We start from the raw sequence: 13,293 nt of genomic DNA on the forward strand, positions 1-13,293 counted from the left end.
GAAGCTCATGGATGGGTAAGAGTGGAAATGTCCACAGTTCAATTTGTAAATAGCCATAGTGACCTCAGAAATTCACCTGCCAGGTACTCATTATGATGCCAACTTGCAAGATATACAGTTCAATTTCAATGTCAGGGTACCAAAGCAGTTATATATGATCATATTAGTGAACTAGATGCAAAAAAATGTCAGAGTTTGAATCTAAAGAAAGTAATTTGGGGCTGGTTTTTTTAAGTAATGCCCCTGGATTCCTAAGAGGCTACTTCAAAGACAATAATCTTCATATTAACTTTTTCATCTAACTCCCATATTGCAATAACATTGCCACATCTGTAACAATAATTTGGAGTTGACCAAACTGTCACAATCTGATTATTGAACATCCATTTATATCGCTTCCATGACCAACTGGTGAGCACGCCCAATGAAATCAATCTTATTGTAATGATTGAATGTAGAAGCAACATTTCCTCCAAAGAGAAATTCAGAGCGTCTTGGACTTAGACCCCAACGGTCAACACTGTCTTCTGGATCTGACCAAATAAGGTCACGCATAGCACTATCATGAGGAACTTCTTGCTTTCTATCAATTGTGCTCTAAATTTGATATCATAGGAGAAAGACCGCCATGCATACTAACGATACAGTTCTCAATAAGTGCAGATAAAATCAAGTAGTCAAATATATATGTGCAGTACTGCCACACATTTACTGATCCATACTTCCTGTTAACACCCAGGTTGTTCCCTATGACTCCCAAGGGAATACGGCCGGGGTAACCACTAACCAATCTTTGGGTTACAGTTCCTAGCCTAACTGCAACCAGAGAGGGCTCTCTCTTTATGATTTGTCTCTGTTTTGATGGTGTTTTAGGCTAGCTATTATGCTCAGGTTTTGTTTTGTGTTTGGTTGAAGGATTTCTTTCAGGTCTTATGAGGCAGTGTTTAGACAGTATAATACCATTGGGCAATGGAGTCTGGAGTTGTGAAATGATCTGATATGCTGGTTTGGTGTTGTTCTAACTGCAGGGCCTATTGAGTATTTTAAACAGACAAACTAGATCAAATGGTGATGTACGTTGATTCAACAGAAAGCAATCAAGAATTTCCTATTGAGCTGGTGGGTGAAAGTGAGCACACTGCACAGGAGCAAAACTTTGAATTCCTGTGACAAAGGTCACTGTGATAGATGTATTCCAGAAAGTGCAGCATTTAAGAATTACACTTAACTAGATTACAGCTGAAGAAAACATTGATAAACAACGCAGATTGAACTCAGGTTACTCAGTGAATAAATCCTGAAAGCTATTCTTTTTCCTTGTTGCTTAGTATTGAAAACAGATAACATATACGGATTTTAACAAAAACAGCTAATTAACAGAGAGAGATACAGAGACTTATTGTATGATGAAATACACAGGGATCCAGTAGTTATCAACAGCCACCAGAACGCATCCAACACCTCAGAAATCCAAGAAATTCCATTGCTTTGCTCTATTAACTTCTGAAAAGGATTACAGCATAAGAACTTCTTCAGGAGAAATCAACAACAACCCTTGCAATCTTATGCGAAGGGGACTTTATAGAAATGCGTATACAAAATATCTCAGGCATTGAGTCATCTCAGAGAGAAAATATCTACATTGTTACGTTCAGAAAGTAGGCAAGGAGTTATTACAATCTTAAATGCAGCGTAAATGCCCTTTATGTCTGTCAGAGGACTGTTTTGACTTTTGAGTGTCACTGAGTCGGTTGCATTACTCTGTTTTAATTCTGGAGATACGCATTTACTTTTGGCTGCGCAGTGCGTTCTTGGGTCTGCCAGCTATGGTTCTCTTTTTCTGCTTCGTTGGCCGCTACATCCGCTGAGTTGGCTCAGCTCTGATTTATGATGCCTGCTGACTTTGTTGACTTTTCCTTTCATCATAATTTGTAGAAAAAACAGAAGTTGGTGGATAACTTTACTGTTTACAAAATTCTCTGGATCGCATCTGTCCACCATTCCTGTGTAGGGAGCTGATGCCTGAGGATGGCCTCCATTGTCTCTTCAGCCTCTGTATATTTGAAAAAATTTGGGGCTACATCAAACAAGTGATTAATTTCATTCATTATAAAAAGTAGATTTTCTATCTTACTATAGAAAATCTGTCCTGTAATAGGCCATGTGTCTTCTGAAGTGCTGGCCTTCTCATTGACCTGTGCTGAGGCAAAAACATTTACTCTTTTAGCATACTGTTCATGGGTGAATAATTTCCCTCCGTTGTTCAGTAAGCTAGGGAGTCCTCTACTCTGCAACACCTGAAATTTCTCCATGAACTTATTTACCTCTGTCTGCATATCCTGGGTTCTCCTGTCCAATGTCTGCACTAGACTTCTAAGAGTAAGAACCCTTTTGATCATTTGAATGGTCTCAGTTCTATTTGTGATTCCAATGGTGGCTAACTGAGAACTTGTTTTGTGGTTAAGCACATTGATCATTCTTGTAGCAACTTCAGGCATATTTCCTAATAAGGCCCTTGATGTTCGGATTTCCTTCTGTGCCTTTGGGATGAGCTCTAGTTGCTCATGGATTGTCTCGATATATGGCCATTGGTTGTTGATGGATTGACCAATATTGGACCATATCATTGCTCTGATCTCAGATATGATTTTATCTAGCTTGAGCTCATTCTCAAGCTCTTTGATCCTGCCTTTAAGGGCCTTGATTTCCCTGGCCTTTTCTCCCACCTCTCTTTTTGTCTTATCATGCCTTTCATTTACCTTGGCCAGCTTTTCCTTAGTTTCATTCAGCTCTGTCATCTGGGCTTCCAAAATTTGTATTTCATTCTTTAGCTTCTGCATATCTAGGCTCTGATCTGTGCTGATGGGTGCTGCTGAAGTAGATGTGGTTGTTTGTTCAGCCTGCTGAGGTGGAGGCACAGTAGTAGGAACAGTCTCCTCAAGATTGATGACTTGAGGAGGGGGCTGAGATGTCTGCCCTTCTTGTGCTTGTTTTGATGATGCTTGCAGAGGTGCTTGTGTAGCTTCATATTGCCCCAATTTTTCTTGTGCCTTCACAAGCTCCTTGTAAATGGAAACTAGCAGGGCAGTAGAATCCTGCTCATACCTTTGCTTTGCTACCTCATCAGTCTGAGGATGGATAGTGGCTGGAATTTTGATCTTCTTTCTTAGTGCAGCCATGTCAGCATCTCTAAGTTTCAGGATCTCTTGTATCCCTTTGATGTCATTGGGATTGTGCCCAATTTCTACAATGATTTCCTCCAGGGCTCTTATCCTGTTGTCTTTGGCCTGAGAAGAGGCCCTCTCCAGTTCTAGCTGGGAAGCTGTGGCATTCAGACTGCTTGTTAATTTGTAATTATCCAAAGTCTTGTCGGCCAATGAAGCATACACCATTTCGCCAGTTTGCTTATGCAGCTCAATTTTGTCCATAGGGTGTATGTCCTTGGCGAGGACCTCTAGGTTAGTCCTAAGATAGTCAGCAGTGGATTGTGGCTGGAGTGCCGTAGGCATAAAGTGACTCATTATCATTTTTCCTTCACTTACATCAAAAGCAGACATAAGTCTCTGCTGATTGGAAGGAGCCATGTTTAGCAGGTGATTGTACAGTTGTACTTTGATAGGATCACTCCTCCTCTTGATGTCTATAAATTGCTGCTTGATGCTTACTTGTCCCTCTTTCTGCTGGCTGGAGGAGCTGACCTCCCCTCCCATGGTCCTGTCTTGTTCCTGCTGGAAGGAACTTGCTGAAGCTTCTCTGCTGGGTGGGCCCATGCCCAATGCCTCTCTTATTGCTATATCCTCCTCTGGAAAATCATTGAGTCTCTGCCTTTTCTCTCCCTGGTCTATAGAGGATGTCAGGGGAGTCTCTCTGTCTCTTTTTCTAAAGACAAATGTATCCTCCTTTTGAGGGGTTTGGAGGACCGAGGCATCAAAGGTAGTGTCTTGTCTTGTAGGCACCATTTTTTCAGTGGTCTGAGGAGTCTCCACTGTTTCCTTTTGCTGGGCAGACTGCTCCTGCCTTTGTTCTTCTTGATGTTGTTGCTCTTGCTGTTCTGGTTCTTCTTGCTGCCCTTGCTGCAGCCCTTCTGCTTGCTGCTGTTGTTTTTGTTGTTGTTCCTGCTCCATCTCTTTGCCTTTGCCCTTTTCTGAGATGTTTTCACCAATTCTTGTAGCTTGATGTTGGGCAGTTGAGGAAGACGCTGCTGCTCCAATTTGTGTGCTTGGTAGTGAGGGGACCTGTGAATAAAACTCAAGGTCAGCCAACTTCTTAAGGTTTCTTAGAGCTCTTTGATTAAGCTCTTCTTGGGTCACATTTTCTTCTAAAGTTCCTCTTCTCCACTTGCTTTGGTTGGCATATTTTTCTAAATGAGGAAGGCTATAATGACCATAAGCAGATAATTTGTATTTGAGCCTCCTCATTGTAATGAAGTTGTTGGGGTCATAGGGTTTCCATATAAAGCTGTATTTGAGACCAAGGCCCACAAGCATTTTATCTGCCTCTCTCCACCCTTCATCCCTTTCATTGAGAAGGAAATGGCCAAGTTGATTTCTGACTTTTAACTGTGCCTTCTTACCTTTTCCTGAAAAGTGGAGCATATCCACATAACCAAACTGCCTGAAGTATTCCAAGGCAAGTAGCCTCATAGGCACAAATTTAGGTAGTTTAAATGGGGGCAACTCACACCCATATAGTCTGATAACGGTGTGGTGTTGGTAGAAATACCAATCCCCAATACTGTATGCTTTTGATAAATGCAGGAGTCTTTGCATTTCGTCTGTCAATCTGGGAGGAGGTGAACCCAACAGTAGAGTCAAGGCTGGATGGATGAAAAGATCAATAAATTCGCAGTAGGTGTATGGAGAACAGCTTACTATGTGAAAAACGGATGTCCAATACACTACTGATCTCAGATTGCCCTGTGCATCTACTCTCTTCTTTGGGAAGGAGAACTTATCATGATGGAAGTATAGGAGCAGATGATATAGGTAAGAGGTGTATTTAAATACCCTTTCTCTTGACAGATTCATCAACTGCTCATGCATCTTATCTGATATGTATGTGGCATAATCATAGTAGATTGGCTTCTTTCCTGGGGAGAACATAAGCATCATTTGTAGAACAGTTTCATCCACATACTCCACTGAATCATATCCCAAGATGGGACTGATCATGTCAGCAAGGTCTAAACCCAACTGGTTAAGGTAGGCAAAATTGATGGGAGGAATTTGCACAGTATCAGCTTTGATGAAAATCTGATTAAGCTTTGTGATTTGTGCCTCTGTTATCCTGGCTCCCTGTACTATTAAATCAGCTAATGATAGAGGGACCAACTTTTGATCTGTCTTGAACTGCAACATCTCCCTGATGGCTTCAGGGGTAATGAGGAACAGAATTGAGCCTGAAGAGTCCAGCACTGCCCTCTGGGATGCATCATAGTAGTCAGCAACTAAGTGGACAAGCTCAGGGAATTGATTAACCTGAGGAAGCTTGAATATTGGGAGAAATGAATCCCAAATTCCCAGGATGTCTGTCCCCCTCTCATGTTTGATCTTTATTTCATTTAGGATTTGTAAATGGAACCTGCTTTTGCTCAACATTTCCTCTGATATCTTGTAGTCCAAGTCTGCTAATGCTCTTGTGTCCAATGTTCTATTAGGGGCATTCAGGGGAGCTACATTGAGGGCTATAGGAGCTACAGGGGGGTCCATTGTTCTCCTTTAGGATTTCTGTTTCTTCAAGGACTGTGTTACTATGCAGAGTAACACAACCAGAGTTCTCTTTGCAAAGAATGAAAATGTCTGAGGAAAAGGGTGAATGCAGAGCCTACAGCAGTTTGAATACTATTTACAGCAACTAGGACCAAGGTTTGGCTTTCCCTTGTCTCTCTCAATGGTGAAATTTGGTTTAAATGAGCCTGCCGCGATTGCGCAGACAGAACCTAGTTTTTTAACAGAATGTAGGTAGAACAAAGCTCGGCTGGTGTTTTTCGAGGTGGTAGTTGGAAATTAAAAGCTATGCAGAGGAATCCACTGGTGAATTCATAAGTTTTAACGTTCTTTAAGCCTTCGGAGTGATTTATAGAGAATTGCAGGCGCACAGAGGACAAATGATGAAGAATACCTGGTAAAACAGTGAGCAAAGGACGTATATGCAGGTTGGACTCGTACGCTGGAGGTCTCCTGGTTGATTTAGCAGGTTGACAGCAAGCTCGGACGTGAACGCATGCAGCAGCAAGAACGGACAAATGAATGAAAAGAACGTAAAAACGTGATTTTTTGGCCATAATATAGACTTTTATCAATTTGGCGCCTTTTTGTGATGACGTAGCGAGCCCTGACTGGCCCACGGGGGTGATGAGGTGGCGGGACAGATCGGCCAATGACTGGGGCGACAGTTGACGTGGCGGCATAGGTGGCGGTGACGTAAGGCGACGGGGAGCTGACGCGGCGAGGATGTAATGTAAGCGGAATGGGAAAACCGGAAACCGGCAGCGGTTTCATATCGCACCGCTTACGGTACGGTGGTGGTTTGCCGCGGTTGTACCTCCGACGCGCTGTGGTGAGGGCGCGTGGCAGCGGAGTGACGTACCCAAAATACGGACGTCGAGAGATAACCTTCGGGCATCGGATGAGCTCCGACGCTATGGTGGCCGTCAGATCTGGAGGAGCCAAATCGGACGGTGATCGGATGATTGATGTGACAGGGAGATAGCGTAGTTAATTTACGGACGTCGGAAAGAGTCCGACGCGATCAGGGCCATTGGATGTGTAAGGCCTGATCCAACGGCCATCAGGAAGGTGACATGGCCAGTGTATACGGCCACGGGCGGAGGCATGAATACATGTTTTGAACGATTTTCCAATGTATTTCAAAAAATCCAATTGTATGCGCTAACCTTGGTTAGGGAGCAGAAAGTGGGTTTTTCATGATTTTTGCTATTTGAAGCGGGTGAAGGTGAGAATTAGGCCTTTTTAGGGGTTTTATGTGCAAAGAGGGGGTCGAAATGAAGGAATTAGCTCATGAAGGGGAAGGGGTAGTTGGCATAGGTTTATCAACATGACCAGGTGTCATTTGATCCCTGACTCGAGACTTTATTGGCTATAATACCAAAAGGGGAAATATTTATAAAATTTTGGGGTTTATACACCATGGTGTTAGTAATATTAGGGAAAAAGGTGTTATAAGGGATTTATATAATAGGGTTAGTGTTAGCATGGATGAGAGGGTAAGTGGAGGGGAAACCACTAAGTTTATGTGAAACAAACTTGGTTTTGAGAGTAGATCAAAATGAAAAGATTTTTAGACAAGAAATGTGGCTTTTGAAGATTATGAACCACCATGAAAGCTTAGTCTTTTTCCATGAATCTTAGCTGATGGGGAATGTTAGAAATGAAATTGGAGGGGAATGAGGGAAATTAGTCATGCTTCCTGCTGCAAATCGATGAAGAAGAACACCTTAATCAATTAATTGACTTTGCTTTGATACCCACAGTTACCATCTCCGCAATGGTAGGGATAACTTTTCTGCAACCCCAACTACTTACCCAACTACCTGCCTAGCATTTTTTCTTCTTGGAGGGTGCACTTGGACTTGCAGACCCTTACTTGCCTTTTCTTTTCTTTGGCTTTTTCTTTTGCTTTTTCTATCTACTTCTACCCTTATCTCTTCCAAGGTCCCAGATTAAGCTGTTGGGAGCCTTTTCTTCTCTACCTGAACTAGTTGTCTGCCAAGATTAAGCAGTTTGGACAGACTTCTTTCTCTATTCTATAACTCAAAATTGAAACATGGCATGATCCAGGTTAAACTGTTGGGTCATCCACCAAAATTGAAATAAGGTCATCAACATTTGAAACACTTTACACACCTCTTGTTCTCTAGGAAATATGGGATCTTTGTGATATCAAAGCAGAGCATATTTGGACTTTCCCTTGCCCATCATGAAATATGAAACCTATTGGTATAGGTATCCAACAGTGGCTCCACATGGGGATGGTTTTTCCTTTGAAAGACCAAGAACAGCAGGTCAGATTGCCTTGCTCTTTGACTGCCCATATCAATCTTGAAATTTGCTGCTTTGATGTGTCAAAATTGTGTGCTTCTTTCTTGGAAGACCTCTGATTCTATTTGCCTTTTGCTGGTTGATGAATCACTTAGAAAACTGTATTTTACAATCTAAACAGAAAATAATATGTACATCTGCATATATACAAGGGATCCTTAGATTCCACTCATGGGGAATAGTCAAAATAGTGCTTCAGCATCCTGCCATTGACAGGACCTTCATCCAAGTCAGTTTCAGTCAGACTTTTAAGGAAGTAAGTGTTGTTACCTTGTACTGCTTGGACAGCAAATGGTCCTCTCCATAAAGAATCAAATTTTCCATGTTTTCCTTTCTCTTCTCTTCTTGCATCCCACTTTAGGACTTTGTCTCCCACCCTGAAATCTTCTGCTTTGGTTCTTCTATCAAAGGCCTTTTTCAAATTTTCTTGTAATATCTGCACTCTGCTGAAAACTTGTTCTCTAGTTTGCTGTAAACAGATTATCTGATTGATCCTCCTTTGCATATCATTTGGCTCTGCTTGACTCTCTTGCAGAAGCTTCATAACCAGCACTCCTAGTGCTGAAGGGAATCTGGCTTCTAATCCATAGACTAACTCATATGGGCTGGTCCCAATTGATCTTTTTGTTGTTAGTCTGTCTGCCCATAAAGCATTGACTAGTTTCTTATGCCAGTTCTTTTTGTTTTCTTCCAGCACCTTCTTTATGATATTTATTAAACTTTTGTTTGATGATTCAGCAAGGCCGTTTCCTTGGGGATAGTATGCAGTAGAATGGCCCAGAGTAATATGAAATTTATGGCAGAAGTTCACCATCTTCTTGGATCTGAAGGCAGCAGCGTTGTCTGTTATTATCTTGTCTGGACAGCCAAATCTAGCCAGTATATTGTTTTCCAAAAACTGAATGATTACTGAATCATTTGCTTGTCTGCATGGGGCAGCTTCAATCCACTTGGTGAAGTAGTCTGTTGCTGTCAAAATCCATCTGTGTTGGCCTGAATATGAGGGATGAATTTCCCCAATGAAATCCAAGCCCCATTGTTGGAAAGGTCTCTCTGTTGCAATAGGTTTTAAGGGGAGTGGCAGCAACTGTCTTTTGCCCTCAAATACTTGGCATTTGTGGCATGAGGTTGTGAATTTCTTAACATCAGAGAACATGGTGGGCCAGTAATAACCAGCCCTCAATATCTTGTCCACAGTGGACTTCCAGTACAAATGTCCACCACAGTCTCCTGCATGGAAATCTTGCATGATATTGTTAGTTTCATTCTCCATTAGACAGTGCAGCAATATACCTTCATGGTTTTTCCAGAGTAAATTTCCATCCATCACACAAAATCTAGATGTTTTCATTTTTAGGAACCTACACTTAGTTCTGGACAGTCCTGGGGGAGCACACAGGTTTTGTAACACATAACAGATATCAGAGTACCAAGGAGATTGTTCAAAGGCTACATTGATCTTTGGAGTCGCCAGCTTTGTTTCACTGTCCAGCTGATTGATATCTAGGGCCTGGAAGTTTGATTCTGTCATTAATTTGGCCAAGCCTTGCCCTTTTATTAGCTTTGTAGGTTTTATTTCAATGTCAAATTCAAGTATGCTGGCAATCCATTTTCCTCTTCTGCCCTCTAAGTTTTCTTGGGTGAGAATGTCTTTGACAATAGCACTTGGTACATAAGCCACAACATGGGAGTAAAGGATGTAAATCCTAAAGTCTTTGATAGCTTTGACCAAAGCATAGGCTTGCTTCTCCATAATTTGATATTTTAGAGGGGCATCTCTAAGAGCCCTACTGAAGAAGGCAATAGGCTTATCATTCCCTTGGTCATCTTTCTGTAATAAGACAGCAGCAATGGTATGCTGGGAGGCAAAAGAGAAGATGATGAATTCTCTGTCAAACTGAGGATTGGTCAACACTGGGGTTTGGGTAAGGGCCAGTTTTATGCCTTCAAAGGCTTGCTTGGCTTCAACAGTCCATTTTACCTTTGAATCTTTCTTTAACATGTTGTTCAATAATCTGATAAGTTCTGCTAAATTTGGGATAAACCTTCTTAAAAAGTTGATTTTTCCTAAGAATCCTTGCAACTCTTTGACATTCCTTGGGTGAGGCATTTGTAGGATAGCTTGTATCCTATCTGGATCAATTCTTATGCCATCTTTTGAAATAATGTGTCCTAAGAGTTTGCCTTCTTCCAAGCCAAATAATGACTTCTTGGGATTTAAGGAAATACCATATTTCCTGCATGTTAGGAAAATCTGTCTCAAATGTTTCAGATGTTCTTGGTCAGATTTTGAAAAGGGTGTAAGATCATCTAAGTAAATGACCAGGAAGTCATGAATTTCTTTTGCAAAAGCAATATCCATTGCTCTCTGAAAAGTTGCCCCTGCGTTTTTCAATCCAAAGGGCATTTTTACATACTTGAAAGTTCCCCATGGGGTTGTAAATGCAGTTTTGTCTTGATCATCAGGGTGTACTAGGATTTGATTAAAGCCTGAGAATCCATCAAGCAATGACATCCTTGAAGCCCCCGCCACTCTTTGGAGAATGTGATCCATTTTGGGTAAAGGATAATTATCTTTGAGTGATACTTGATTTAAATTCCTTAGGTCTACACAAAGTCTAATCTCACCAGTTTTCTTTCTTGTAGGGACTAAATTTGAAATCCACTCAGAGAACCTGATTGGTGCTATGATACCAGCTTTAAACATTTTTTGCAATTCCTTTTCAATGGAAGGAAGGAGTATAGGATTGATCCTTCTCAACTTCTGCTTAAATGGTTTTTGATTAGGCTTGAGGGGAATGGTATGCTGAATGACAGAAGTATCATAGGACTTTAGGTCCTCATAGCCCCATGCAAAAACATCTTGGAACTCTTTAAAGAGGTCAATGTACTTGGGTTTTTTATCAGGGGGCAAAGAAGCAGACAACTTTATTATTTTGGGCTTGTGAATGGTACCAATATTGCATTCTTCAATGGCTGCATCTAATGGTTGCATTTTTGGCTTCCTAGGGATGTCATTTGAATCAAAAATGTCCTCTAGCGGGGTAAGGCCTGTTGGAAGGAAATTGTCTTTGAGTTGTATGATTTCAGCTTCTGCGCTGGTCACCTCTTCACAGTCAATTTGGTGAATTTGCTGAATGTTTTCGTTGTTGAAGATGGTTGGATTCAGTAATTGTTTTGCTGTTCTAGATGATATTGGATGAACCATCTGTTGAAACAATATTTGTGATTGACTTGCTGATTCAAGTATTTGTGATTGACTTGCTGATTCAGTGTCAATATTTAATCCTGCAAACTCTTGTTGTAAGGTTAGAAAATTGTTTATTTGCATATCATCCTCAAATACTTGCCATTCTTTAACATTGTTTGGAATGGAGGGTCTGTACTTGACCTCGGCTGTGAAGCAATTGTTGGTTTCCAGTGGAAATTTGAACGTGCTGGCAAATGTTGCCAAACTGTGTGCATGGAGATTGTGGCCCCTTGAAATTTTTGTGATAAGGAACTCAGAGAAAGTGTCCAATATTTCAATTACAGCAGACCTGTAAGACCTCAACCTTTTGTCATTGGTGACAAAACTTCCTTTCACTTGTTGAATCACTAGATCAGAGTCTCCCATGATCGAAACCGTAGGAGCTTGTAATGCCTTTACTAGCTTGAGACCTAGTAACAGAGCTTCATACTCTGCCATGTTATTAGTGCATCTAAAGTTTAACCTACAAGCTCTGCCTTCTGCATGGGTTTTCTCTTTGTTATGTATCCAAACTCTAGCTCCTGCCCCTAACTTGTTGACTGAGCCATCAAATTCTAAGACCCACAGGATATCTTGCTTGACAGGAGATTTAAAGATCTGTTCATGTGATGGCAATGTAAGCAGGAGTTGGGGTTTCTTCTTTGGCTTGTGTTCTAGGACAGTTTCATCATTGGATTGAAAATCTTTGACAACTAGAGGAGGGGTCGTGTCCAGTGCTTGACTGATCGATATTTTATGGGTGGTAGCTCCTTGACTAATGTTTTGTTCTTGCATGAGGGTTTCGGTCCTAATGTCATTGTTTGGGAGGCTTGCGCTGTCATTGAAGAGAATGAACGAATCTATGTCTGAATGGACAGCATATACAGGAAAATTTTGAGGCTTTTCCTCACTGCTGACCATGTATTTCATGAGTGTTTCTCTGTAGAGTCTCTTTGGTTGCCCAAAGACAGAGATGGTGGCATATGACATATCTAATTGCAGGGAGCCTTGGAGTTTGGCTCCCCATGATCTTGATAACAGCATCCCATATTTAGGTGGGATATCAGCAACTACAACATCCATTAGAATGGTTTTGTTGGGGTATTGAACCAGGGACACACATAAATCTTTTATTAGACCTAAACACTTGACTTGGCTGGAGTCAAAGGAAAACAGGTCCTTGTATGGTCTTGTTATATCCAAATTCAATCTTTCCATGACTGCTTTTGGCATGAGGTTATGAGAGGCACCTGAGTCAAACATCGCGTTATGCAGAATTTTGTCATGAATATGCAAGCTGACATAAAAAGGTAATATCCCTGTAACTGCTGTTTTTCCATCTACCTCTGGGCCAAACAGTAATTCTGGAGTGTCATCTAACACATTTACATCATCTTTGCTATTAGTGAGTTGAAGGGATTTCTTAATCTGTTGTTTATAGATGTCATGCTTAGCTAGTTCTGAGAGGGGAATTGCTATCTTTAGCTTGCCAATCTCTGTGCCTAGGTCAAAAGGTTTATCAGCTTGGGTTTTGGAGTTATGGATAGCAGCCCTTTCTTTGCTCATTACATCTTCTTGTTGGTTTTCATCTTGACTTTGAGACCTGCCCCTTTTGCTCATGTCTGGAGGGGTAATATCTAAGTCAGGGTGAGAGGACAACGTTGCCATAGGCCGTTGTAGTGGTGACAAAAGTGTGGTGACCTCTTCAACCACTACTTCTTCTGTAGGCAAGTTTGTTTTGTCATTAGGTTCTGTGACTATGGTTCCTTTAGACTGCTGTTTATCTTTTATCTTTTCAGGCTGATTTACATTTACAGTCCTACTCCTTAGCTTGTATTGTTTGTGAACTTCATAGACAGCACTGTCATATCCTTGTTTAAAATCAAAGGATTCTCCTGATTTAGTTTGGAATATTTTGATTTCATCATCCTCATGGTCCTCTTGTGTTAAGAAAACCTGGCTTTTACCATCTAGACCCATTAGATTAATCTCAGGGTCTTCATT

The 13,293-nt window shown here is 41.3% G+C and overlaps 1 pseudogene; it reads right to left on the minus strand.

Annotated features, from left to right (window-relative positions):
- Positions 1-201: 201 nt before the first annotated feature.
- Positions 202-13,293, minus strand: part of LOC149204681 (serine/threonine-protein phosphatase PP-X isozyme 2 pseudogene) — a 48,609-nt pseudogene continuing 35,517 nt past the window's right edge.

The sequence above is a fragment of the Pinus tabuliformis genome, chromosome 1_2, assembly GCF_031772625.1.
Source record: "Pinus tabuliformis cultivar Carrire ecotype Pingquan chromosome 1_2, CPIR1, whole genome shotgun sequence".
Classification (NCBI taxonomy): domain Eukaryota; kingdom Viridiplantae; phylum Streptophyta; class Pinopsida; order Pinales; family Pinaceae; genus Pinus; species Pinus tabuliformis.